General features: G+C 41.7%; 1 protein-coding gene and 1 long non-coding RNA gene across 3 annotated transcripts in view; one reads left to right on the top strand and one right to left on the bottom strand.

Moving 5' to 3' along the window:
* The window catches only part of LOC144890723 (uncharacterized), a 122,499-nt gene that overhangs the window by 11,589 nt on the left and 98,591 nt on the right, over nt 1–12,319 (bottom strand). The gene's annotated exons all lie outside the window — the stretch shown is intronic.
* On the top strand, nt 6,117–6,734 carry LOC144890725 (uncharacterized). Its single transcript, XR_013622495.1, has 3 exons — nt 6,117–6,225; nt 6,412–6,546; nt 6,697–6,734. It is a non-coding gene; the product is annotated as an uncharacterized LOC144890725 (long non-coding RNA).

Here is a 12,319-nt window from a genome sequence, read left to right on the forward strand (position 1 = left end):
AAACTTTCCTCTTTTGGTATCTATAGAAATCTCCACGCATGGCTTGCGGACTTCCTCTCTGGTCATAGTCAACGTGTGGTCCTGAATGGAATTCTCTCATCTCCACTTCCTGTCAAGGCAGAAGTTCCTCGAGGCAGTGTTCTGGGCCCTGTGCTTTTTCTGGTCCTCAGCAATGATCTCTCCAACTGTCTGGAAAATGCTCTCTTTCTCTTTTCTGATGACTACACTCTCTGCCGCTCCATATCTCAACCCTCATATCAGCAGGCAGCAGCCTCTTCACTCTCTGCAGACCAGATAAAATCACAAACTGGTCAAACCAGTGGAACATGTCTTTCAATCCTGACAAATCTCACACTCTCACAGTTTCTCTTTGTAAAGACCATCTGTACAACCCTTTGTAACTCAATATTTTGGGTCTCACTATGTACCATGATCTTTCATGGGAAAACCACATTTCCAAGGTATCGCCGACTGGGCATCCTCCGTTGTGCGAAGCCCTTCCTGAGCACCTCTGAGCTCCTCACCACATACAAAGCTTTCATCTTCAGCTTGATGGAGTACAGCCCTCCCCTCTGGGCTGGTGCTCCTGCCTCACACCTAGCTTGTCTTCATGCTGTTTTTAACTGTTGATTCATGCTGTTGAAACCAAAGCTTTCAGAATCAGTGGAATCTTCTGCAATGAAGCTGATTCTGAGGGCCTTTCACTCTCTCACCGCAGGCAGGTTGGTGGTCTTTCTGTCTTATACTGACTCTTCTCCGGCCTAGCTCCCCTGCTCTCTGTCTCCCAAATATTCCTTCAGGACGCACAAGATCTGCCAGAAACCCTCTGCTGGTGTGACTGCCAAAATAAAGACTCTGCTCACCTTCACTCTTTCATTCCTCTTTTCTCCCGACCCTCTGGAATAAACTCCCACACACTCTTCAATCCGACTCCGCCCTTCAGGTCTTCAAAACAGCTGTTTACCACCATCTCTTATCTTCCTCCATCCAAATCCTTGGTCTTTTCTACCCCCGTTAATACACCCCACATCCACATTTTTCAAATTCTGACTTCTTTTCTGAAAGTCCAAGTAGTGTCCATTTGTTTTATACCAGTTTATCCCCTCCTCCCCTCCCCCCCACCCCCGCTCCCCCTTTCACAGATCTACCGATGTCCCTGTTTTCTGCTGTTGTTGTGCTTGTGTCCTTCGTGCTTCCCTCTCTCCCCACCTCGTCTCCCACTCCTTATATTTTATGTGTCTCTGTTTGTTTTTGTGTTCGTAAGACGAATGTGTGTATTCTTTGTTTGTGTGTTTGTGTATTCTTTGTGTAAGAATAAAATACAAGTACAGATACATTCAAAGTACACTACCCCAATGCCAGATAATTAAATATTCTCCAGCGCGGCATTGCCGGGGCGCCCTCGGCGACCGGCAATACCGCAGTGCAGCTCATAGAGACTGTATTCGGAGGGCGAGGTGTACAATAATTGATTGATTAATTGCATAATTAAAATCAATAAAAGATTATCATAAAATATTTTCTTAATCAATTGGCTAATAGCATAACTAAACCACTAGTGCTTCATCCGAAAATGTATCTTTTAGAAATCTAATTAAATAAGTCATTAATAAAAAAATTAATAATTAATTGATTAAATGATTAATCAATAAATCAAAAATATCCTTTATAGCCACATCACTTGGTCACTGTCATGTCCAAATATGAGCTTCCAAGCTCAAAAGGTGCCTGAGATATTGCCCAGATGAGAAAGAAAATAAATAAATCATAAATAATGAAAATAAATAAATGATAATCATAATTTTAAAAAATAATAAATCAATTGGCTCATAGAACACATAAGCCACCACCATTTCATCTGAATCTGTAACTAAAAAAAAAATTAATTTAGTCTTCAATCAAATAATTATTCGATTAATTGATTAATTGATTAATCAATAAATCAAAAATAGCCTTTGCAGCCAAATCACTTGGTCATTGGCATGTCCAAATATCAGCTTCCTAACTCAAAAGGTGCCTGAGATAATGGCCAGAAGAGAAAGGAAATGTGTAAGTACTTAATTAATCGCTAATAATTAAATAACTCATCAATTAATAATATAATTGATGAATCAAAAAACAAAAAATACCGTTTTTGACAATACTTGCTCACTATTGTGCCAAAATTTCAGGTTCCTCGCTCAAAGGATGGCTGAGATATCGCCCAGCCAAACAAGAAAACAATAAAGAAAACAAGAAAACAACCAGAGTGAAAACTCAGTACTCCCTTTCAGCGTGCGTCATTGCCGAGCCCCCTTCAGTGCCCTGCAATGACATTATGCAGTGCCTGGAGATGGCATAGGAAAGGAGCGGTGTACAAAAAGAAAATAAAGTAGAATTGTACTCAGCAGCACATCCTTTTCACTTCAATAACAGTTGGTGGTTGAATTCAGTCAGCTGATATGTAAATCCTATTCAAGTTTCAAGTCAATCGGATGAAAATTTAGGATTTTAGAAATTTGAAAAGGTTGTTCACCTTTGTCCTATGTTGACATATTTGGTGAAGTTTTGTGAAGATAGGTTTAAAATTGTGACCTGTAAGCAAGTATAAGTGAGCGGACAGACAAACACACAAAACAAACATCTCTTATCTTCCCCCATCCAAAACCTTGATCTTTTCTACCCCCGCTAATTTCACCCCAAATCCACTTTTTTGAAATACCAACTTATTTCCTGGAAGTCCTTGGTGTCCTTGTGTTTATACTTCTCCCACCCCCGCCACCCCCCTTCCCATGCCGCCTCCCCCCAAGCCCTCTCCCTCCCACACATCTCCCGATGTCCCTCACAAATGTTGTTTATGTGCTTCCCCTTCTCTCCCCATCTTGTCTACTGCTCCCCTTTTTATATACTTTGGTTCTTTGTCTGTTTGATTTGTTTGTGTGATAGATGTTAGCTCTTTCACGAGCCTCGATTATGCATACAAAAAACAAAAAACAAACAAAAAAAAACCCGGAGTGATCAACATACTTTTCAACATAAATAATTTTTGCCAAGTAACAAACAGACAGACAGACATGGGTGAAAACATTACCTTCATCCATCTTCAGTGGCACAGGTAAAGATACCTGTTTTCAGTAACTCTTTGAGGAACCTCAGTTGAAACTGAGATTAATTGAGTAAGGTCATGCGACATGGAAAAGTTAAATGCACTAACACCGGGTGAGACCAAACTCTCGTTGAGACGGAGCTAAGTAGCTGCACGACATCCGACATTGATTTTCACTTTTATTTCTCCCTGTGTCTGTATACGAGTCTCAGTGGAGGTTAGGGGCAGAGGATAGTGGCAGTCAATACCTATCTTTTGTGACAGAGGTAAAAATGAAAAATAAATCACAGAACATAAAGGTTACTTCTTGACATTCGATGTTGAATTAAAAAAATACGTCACGTACCAGACTTAGGTGTTAATCCATCATCCTGAAATTGGAGACTGCAGAAATCATTTAGGAATCTTAGTTTTACCGCACATTCCTTTTTTTGCTTGCATTATTTTCATTAAATCATTATTTGTTGACTTTCAATTTCTTGTTCTGTGTGTTTATTAGTCCCCTACCAGTGTACACCAGAGGGGACTATAGGTTTGCATGCCGTCCCTCCGTCTGTCAGTCCGTCAGTCTGTCAGTCCATCAGTCCGTCACGCAAAGAACAGTTTTCCAGACTTTTTTTCTAAACGCTTCATGCTATTGATTTCAAACTTGGCACATGGTTTCCTCATGATAAGTTACAGATCACGTTCGAACTTCACGACGTTTCGATCATTTTTGACAAAGTTATGGCACTTTGAACTTTGGGAATTCTGATAATTCTGATGATCCTTAACGCAGTACCATTTTAAGTTTTAATTTCCTTTAAAAAAGATTTTCTCTGCAATAATAGGACTGATTGAGATCAAATTGTCACCGTAGGGGGGACTCGGTCTGTAGAATATCTTAATGGTAATTATGACGTCACCGGTCACGTGGTTCGGCCGCCATATTGTTTTTCGTGAAAACACGAAAACCCCTTTTTCTCGGCAACGGCTGAACATATCGAGGCCAAAATTTGCAGGCAGAATCGCATACTCATGACGAACAAAAAAGTCAGCGAGCATGACATCATGCGTCACATGGTTTTAGAGTTATGACGTTTTTAAGCATGAACCTTTAAAACCAAGCCCCTCCCTCATTTTTGATCCATCGAGGGGAAACTTCACAGATCTGTTCAGCATGTCAGTCTACTAAAATGTCCTTTTGGAATTTGCAATAGGGCACGTGGTTTGGCAGATATCGTTAATTAAACGAAAATATTTTTAAAAAAAGGATATCTCTTGAATCGCTAGTACCTCAGACCGTGAGTTGTTAATTATATAATTCACACAGTGCAATATGTGCAGGCTGCTCCACGGAGCGACCTTGCGGGCTTATCAACGAGGCGAGGCGTGACACACATGTGTCTCAGCATACCTCAGATCAAGTTTGAAAACCAGCATCAACTGTGCATAAATTTGCATATTCGATCATTTTTGACAAAGTTATGGCACTTTGAACTTTGGTAAGGGACATGTATTGCAGCGCAATACTCAGAATGCTTGTTTATTTGGGGGTTCGGTTAAACCCCCATCGTGTCCGTCCGTCCAGGAAAGGCCACGGGACCAACGTTTCCCTCGCGCGCCATACAGAGGAATGGCCATCGATTCGGCTCATAGGCCATGGAGTTAAGGCTCATTTGGTCATCCGTCGCGCTGTTGTCTTCACCACAGGGTCGACGTGACAATACAATCACAATATAAGCCACTTTAGTGAAGTAGGTTCTCACACGATGACTGAAATAGGGGTGGCTACTTCGAGAATGGGAGGACTCCATTGCACCTTCTGAAACCTGCATGTGGAGATAAAAACCAATGACACATATACACACACACACACACACACACGCGCACGCACACACACACACACACACACACACACACACACACACACACACACACACACACACACACACACACACACACACACAATTGCAAAACCCTGTCTCCTACTGTGCGGCGGAAGGGCTAATTATTGGATCCACTTCCGGATCTTCACCAAAATCTAACCAGTACGTCCTCGTCAAACACGTGACCTGTCAGTAGGTGATAAATGTTGCTTCTGGGACACCTCCGTTTAACATGGGAAATCCCTATCTAATGTCATTTACCCCCCTGTCTTTTTCAAAAATCATAAACACCTCTATTTCTCCCTCTATGAACCTATAATCCTTCTCACCTTATGAACCTATAATCCTTCTCGCCTTATGAACCTATAATCCTTCTCACCTTATGAACCTATAATCCTTCTCACCTCCACTCTTTAGTCTGGCTCATACTTGGTTCTATCATTTATGGCGAAACATTGCATCATCTTTTGTTGAGCCAGTTGCCAACGTGGCACAGGAAATGACTCAGCCTTGCCAATGACTCAGCCTTGCCTATAAAGGCTCTAACCACACCTTGCTTTTTTAAACACACGTTATGTTTCTCTGGAAGATGGAGGATGAAGCTTTATCAGAAGACAGGTAAGTTTTTTTGTTCTCACGATTAATTATTCATTGTCTTATATGGAACATCATTAACAGCCTCTCAATAATTATTGTTTTTTCTCTTTTTACAGTCTATCTTTATCGAAGCTGGTGATTGATGTTGAAAATGAAGCCAATGATTATCACCAACAAAGGGAGGATTTGAATGAAACGCTTAAAGAATTCACTGAAGTTCAGAGGGGTCTTCATAATGAGATGGTTGAATGTTTGAACAGCCTCTCTCACTCATTAATATTACCCAAAGCTGTCTCTACAAATGAACAAATGACTGACAACGAATTAAACACCTTGTTTGGGATGTTATGTGAGAGGTAAGATATATGATTAATTCTTCACAAACTTTGATACTGTGTGTATGTGTGTTATTAAACGGTTTGGTTGATACTTGGATACTGTCTTGCGATTTTGATATCACCAGTGAGTTGGTATTTAAATGTCAACTGTTTGTTTTATTTCAGCATTAAAAGCCAACCAAACAACATGAACTTTGATGATGAAACCAATGATTATCACCAACAAAGGGAGGATCTGAATGAACCCCTTACATAATTACCTGGAGTTCCGAAGGATGATGATAGATCAATAGCAGAGATGATAGTTGGGAGGAGTGTCAACTCATTTCCTGCCCATGTGAGTTTAAAATTTCCATCTTACAATGTGTGTATGTGTGTGTATGTGTGTTTGCTGAATTATAGTAAGATACTGCTTCGATGTGATTTGATAATGATGATCTAACGGATTTGTGTGTGATATTTGGGATATGGGCGGGTACTGTTGTTAGTTGACTTAATTTAACATCCCTTTTGTGCCTTGCAGACACAACCAATGCAATTTTTATCACCCTTGGCCAAGCAGCCAATAGGTGTGAAGGTGTTGGTGAAGCCAACATGGAGGACAACATTCTGTTGGACTGCCTTGGAAGAAACTGAATTCAACTCATTTCCTGCCCATGTGAGTTTAAAATTTCCATCTTACAATGTGTGTGGTAAAAATGGAGTTTCTCATTTATGGTCTTAGACTGCCCTCGCGTGGCTCGGGATGGCACGGCAGCAAATACTGTGTTTGGTGAATTTAATTTAACATCCCTTTTGTGCCTTGCAGACACAACCAATGCAATTTTTATCACCCTTGGCCAAGCAGCCAATAGGTGTGAAGGTGTTGGTGAAGCCAACATGGAGGACAACATTCTGTCGGACTGCCCTGGAAGAAACTGTATTTATACCACATGATACCTTGGAAGAAACTGAATTTATGGAAGAAACTGAATTTATACCTCGTGAAAAATGTTTTATTATAATTTTTATGTTTTTAATGTTATTTAATAATTTTGATATTATTCGCTTTGTCCAGAATTATTTAATTCTTAATTATAAAAAGAGAATAAAGGAAAAAAGATGGGAAGGTGCGTCCCCCACCCTTGATCCCCCCTCATCCCACCCCTCCCCTCCCCTTGTGTGTGTGGGGAAGGTGGGGGTGGGATGAGGGGGGATCAAGGGTGGGGGCACACAGGGGTGGGGGATGATGGGTGTGGTCTGTGTGGGTGTGGTCTGTGTGGGTGTGGTCTGTGTGAGTGTGGTCTGTGTGGGTGTGGTCTGTGTGGGTGTGGTCTGTGTGGGTGTGTTCTGTGTGGGTGGGGTCTGTGTGGGTGGGGTCTGTGTGGGTGTGGTCTGTGTGGGTGTGGTCTGTGTGGGCGGGGTCTGTGTGGGTGTGGTCTGTGTGGGCGGGGTCTGTGAGCAGGGTCTGTGTGGGCGGCGTTTGTGGGTGGGGTCTGTGTGGGTGTGGCTTATGATTTTTATTTATTTATTTAATTTTTTTTATTACTACTAATTAAATTAGCTAATCTGGGTGGATGAAAGTATGGATGGTTGTTGTTTAATGAATTATCAGTTTTGTTTTTTGTAATTCTTGTGAGTAAAATGAACCCAAGATTTCTTCCCAATTCATCTATATAATAATACCGTAAGGACTCGACTTTGTTATCCCTTTTACGGCGCACCCAGTGACCCGATGCCCACGGCACTAATGCATTTTCCATCTACGAACCGCGCTCTTTGTTTATCACGTACAGCCATACTCGAAAAATCTGAATTCGCCGACTTTGGGACCAAAAAGTATCCGATTAACGGCCGATACGACGCCATCTTACGACACCATCGTATTGGCGTCTGCTGGGCGAAGGCGATGCGAGCCGTCCGCTGATTGGACAGTCGAGTGGTGTGATGGGTGGTGTGAACCAAATGGTCTTTATCGTCATTTTAATAAAGTTAAATGGAGTGACGCTTTGGAAACGTTTTTTGAAGTTTGAAGTTTTTTCGAATCGAAGTGAAGAAGTTTTTGAAGTTTTGATTTTGGAAACGTTAAATGGAGAAACAGTTTCACAGGAAGAGAATGCGATGCGATGAAGAAGAATCCATCTTTATTTTATTTTTTTGAACCACATTGAAGCTCCACGAAGTCAAGAATGTGAAACTACGTGAATGTAATAAAATAAAAATGTACATAAACGCCACAGTTCTATGAAACAGTTTCACAGGAAGAGAATGCGATGCAATGCGATGAAGAAGAATCCATCTATTCCGCCATTTGTGCCGGTGTCATCGATGGCGATGTACGCTAACCTCATCAGGTGGGTTTACCATAAGTTCTTCCATATACTGTGATAACAACGAAGTGAAACCGATCAGCAGCCTATCAGTATCTGCTCTATTCACGGTGCTTAAGGTAATCCTTCAAATCATTTACGTTGACGAAGCATGGCATACGAGGCCCGTTCAAAAAGTTCACGGAACGACGTACTCTCAAAGGTCTGAGGCCAAAATGTTTGTTTTTTTCCCCCCTTACACAACGGAAACAACAACTGGATAGGTAGGGCCGAGGCCTACGCCTACGTTTCGCTCCTGCATCTGCCACCGTTCATGATTATCAAAGTAGGCTTTACCCTGTTCACGATAAGGTAGAAATCAGTGAGGTGTATACGAAGAGATAAAAGGATGGCATTGACTTCGAGACGGTACGTGATAGTTGGCTGCGGCTGGCTGATGCCACGTTGTTTTTTTTCCTAAGTGCCATGGATGCTGATGGACATAATAAAGGTATCGGCTGATCTCTCATCGTAATATTACCCGATGGAAATGAACTGTTTCTTTGTTTGTCATTTCCTGTGCAATAATGTCAAATTGATGTCAGACATCCTTTTCTATTGACCGCTGCGCTCCTTTTCAATGGCATCGTCTATTGATATGCATGTTCTTCTTTCATATAATTTTACACATGCACAATCAGTATTTCAACTCTTGCAGACATTGGAAAGGAAGTTGACTCACAGGCCAACTCTCTGGCTCAATCACAGGCCGACGCACAGGCGATGTAATTGTGAGTAGCATTTTTGCACAAGTGAAAATTGAAAATACACGTTTTTGGTATGTGGCTATGTTATTTAGTGTTTGTTTTGTCTCTAACAATATAAAATACAAAGTCAGGAGGTGACACTTTATACACAGTGTAAGTTGGATTCTACAAAGTGTCGCCTTTTTCTTGATTTTGTTCACACAAATCCAACCCACACCATATAGTCTCATAAAAAATGGCCAGAGTGGTGCTATGCCGATTCCTATTACGAATCCATTCATTTTTCAAAAGTATATCGTAGCGTTGTCATTTAAGTAGATTGCAATAAATACGTTGTTCATATACGCACTCTTCATTCTCATCTTTCTTCCTAACTCTTACTCGGACAAGCAAATCCCCTATGCCATCCATAATGGTACACTCTATCCATACACCACATCCTCCCTTCCGTGGATGTTCCACGGGTTTCGGCTGGTATCATATAATTTGTAAGTCCAAGGCATAGTATCCATTACATCAACGATTTTGAATAATTCATTAGTCCATCTCTTTGTATAACCTTTCTCAAAATGACTTTTCCATCTGTATATTCTTACAATATCACCAACTTTGAACTTGGGCTTTCTCAAATTAATCTCCTTTTCATATTCTAATTTTGTAAATGTTTCCGATGGTTTTGATTTTGTTGATGAATGAACTGTATTATTGTAATTATCTACAATATCCTGAATAAAATACACCCATTGTTGAGAATCGAGTTGTGTGAATTTTTAATATAATTTCTCTTTTAAAGTACGATTAAAACGCTCAATAACAACTGCTTTTCCTTCATTAAAGGTGCTGTATAATTTAATACCCTCCCCCTTTAGAAATTTCATAAATATTTTGTTTTAGAACTCTGTTCCCTCATCAGTCCATAATTTCTTTGGTTTCCTTTTACTTTTATTAAATATTTGTTGGAAGGCTAACATTAAAGTATCACCCTTTTTATTTTTTAAAGGAACAACCCAGGCATATCTACTCCTCAAATCAATAACGGTTAAAGCATACTTGTATCCCCTATCATTATTCAATTCAATTAAATCAGCGGACCAGATGTGGTCTGTGTCTTTTGAATAAACTTTCCTTCTTGTAAACTTTGTAATTATAGGTTTATGTAATTCATCAGCCAAAAGCTCCTCAGTCTTGATGACATCATTAGAGCCCAATAGTTTTTTGAGGGTGAATAACCAAGGCCAAGTTTCAATTTAGCATTTATCAAATTTCTCACAATAAACCTATCAACTTTCTCTCTCAACGTTGGATTTTGTATCAAAGACAAATTATACAACATTTCTCTGTCGGCTTTATGTTTTTCAGTCAACGTAGTGGTTTTCCCATAAGCAATATCATGCTTCATACACACTTCGTCAACCCTATTTGTAGGTTTAGACCAAGGTTTAGGATTGTCAGCCTCATCTAATCTTTTATCCAGGTTTGTTCCAGGACCACAGAAAGAATATCCAGGTAGATGTAGTTCCGATGATCTTCCGGTCCCTCGAGCGACGGGGCTTGCTTTGATCTCTCCACGGCATCAAAGTTTGAGTGTTTTCCCGTTCGTTTCTTTGTCAAATTTCCGCTGCGTATTTTGTTGTGTATGTGTTATTGTGTGTTTCTATTTGGTTTTGGTTTTGTAGTTGTTGCAAATTTGTGTGTAATTAGTCGTTTCTTTGTCCGTGCCTCGTGCAGCCTGGTGTCTCGTGTGGCCTCCTCGTCTCGACTTGTGCCCCGCCCCCTATATTCTCGTTTGTTCTTTCACCTCTGCTCCTGCTTTCTCAAATCCACGTTCTCACTTAGAGACTTTTCCCAGATTGTTTTCATGGTTTTGTTGAAATATTTCTTTAAATATGTTTAAACCGCAGCGGTGTTCCCCCCCCCCCCCCCCCCCCCAGGATTTCCATGTTTTAAACGTTTCCCAGTGTGTACCCTGGATAAGAATAGGTACGCCGTATCCCTGCGTGTCGTAGGAGGCGACTAAGTGGGTTGGCGTCAGGAAGGGCATCCGGCCATAAAAAAAAAAACATTGCCTCAAAAAGCGAACCATGACAATTACAACTACATGTGGGCAGGGTACAGCCCGAAGTGGAGATCGGTTTCTGAGGTTTGGGACATGGAATGTAGGGACAATGACAGGGAGATCAGGAGAAGTGGTGGAAGTATTGGTCAGAAGAAGAGTGGACATATGTTGTGTGCAAGAGACGAGATGGAAGGGAAGTGGTGTGAGAATGGTGAAGGGTAGGCAGGGACAGAAATACAAGTTTGTGTGGCAAGGGTGCCTGGAGGGCGTGAATGGTGTTGGTGTCCTGTTTTCTGAGGAGTTTGTAGACAGTGTGGTGAGTGTGACTAGAGTGAGTGATAGGTTGATGATGGTGAAAATGATGATTGGAAAGCTCTTGGTGAACGTCATCTCGGGATATGCTCCGCAGGTTGGTCGGAGCGATGAAGAGAAGGACAAGTTCTGGTGTGCGATAGAGAAGCTGATGGAAAACGTGAAAGATGAGGAAGTTGTTGTGGTAGGAGGAGACCTAAATGGACATGTGGGAAGGAGTATGGATGGTTTTGAAGGAGTTCATGGGGGTTACGGATATGGTGTGAGAAATGGAGAAGGTGAAAGGATTTTGGAGTTTGCTGATGGAGCTGATTTGTTGATTTGTAATACTCAGTTCCAGAAAGAGGATAATAAGCTTGTTACATACACGTCAGGTGGGTCGACGACAACCGTTGACTACCTGATGGTGCGTAGGCGAGATAGGGGGCACCTCCGAGACACAAAGGTGATCCCGGGGGAGGAGGCTGTTTCACAGCACCACTTGGTTGTCTGCGACGTAAGGGTGAAAGGTGCGAGGAGAGCTCGGCGGGTGAAGTACCAACCGAGAATGAAGGTGTGGAGGTTGAAAGAGGTGACAGTAAGGGAGGCATTAAAAGAGAGGCTGAGTAGGGTCGAGGATGATGTGGTTGAGCTTGAAAGTGGTTGGATGTCAATGAAAGCTAGTCTGTTGGGAGCCGTTGGTGAGGTATGTGGATGGACAAAAGGACCACCAAGGCACTCGGAAACATGGTGGTGGGATGATGAAGTTGGAAAGACGATTGACGAGAAGAGGAAGAAGTTCAAGGAGTGGCAGAAGGCGAAGGGTACGGGAGCAGAAACAGCAGAGCATGAAAGTTATAAGGCAGCCAGGAAGGCTGCAAAGAAAGAGGTAGCAAAGGCGCAGGAGGCATGTAGGAAAATGTTCGGAGAACGCTTGGATTCGGAAGAGGGTCAGAGAGCGGTATTCAGGATTGCAAAGCAGATAGCGAAAGAGAGGTGTGATGTGATGGGGGTGAGCTGCTTGAAGGA

This window comes from Myxine glutinosa, chromosome 2, assembly GCF_964187855.1.
Source record: "Myxine glutinosa chromosome 2, kmMyxGlut1.1, whole genome shotgun sequence".
Taxonomy (NCBI): Eukaryota; Metazoa; Chordata; class Myxini; order Myxiniformes; family Myxinidae; genus Myxine; species Myxine glutinosa.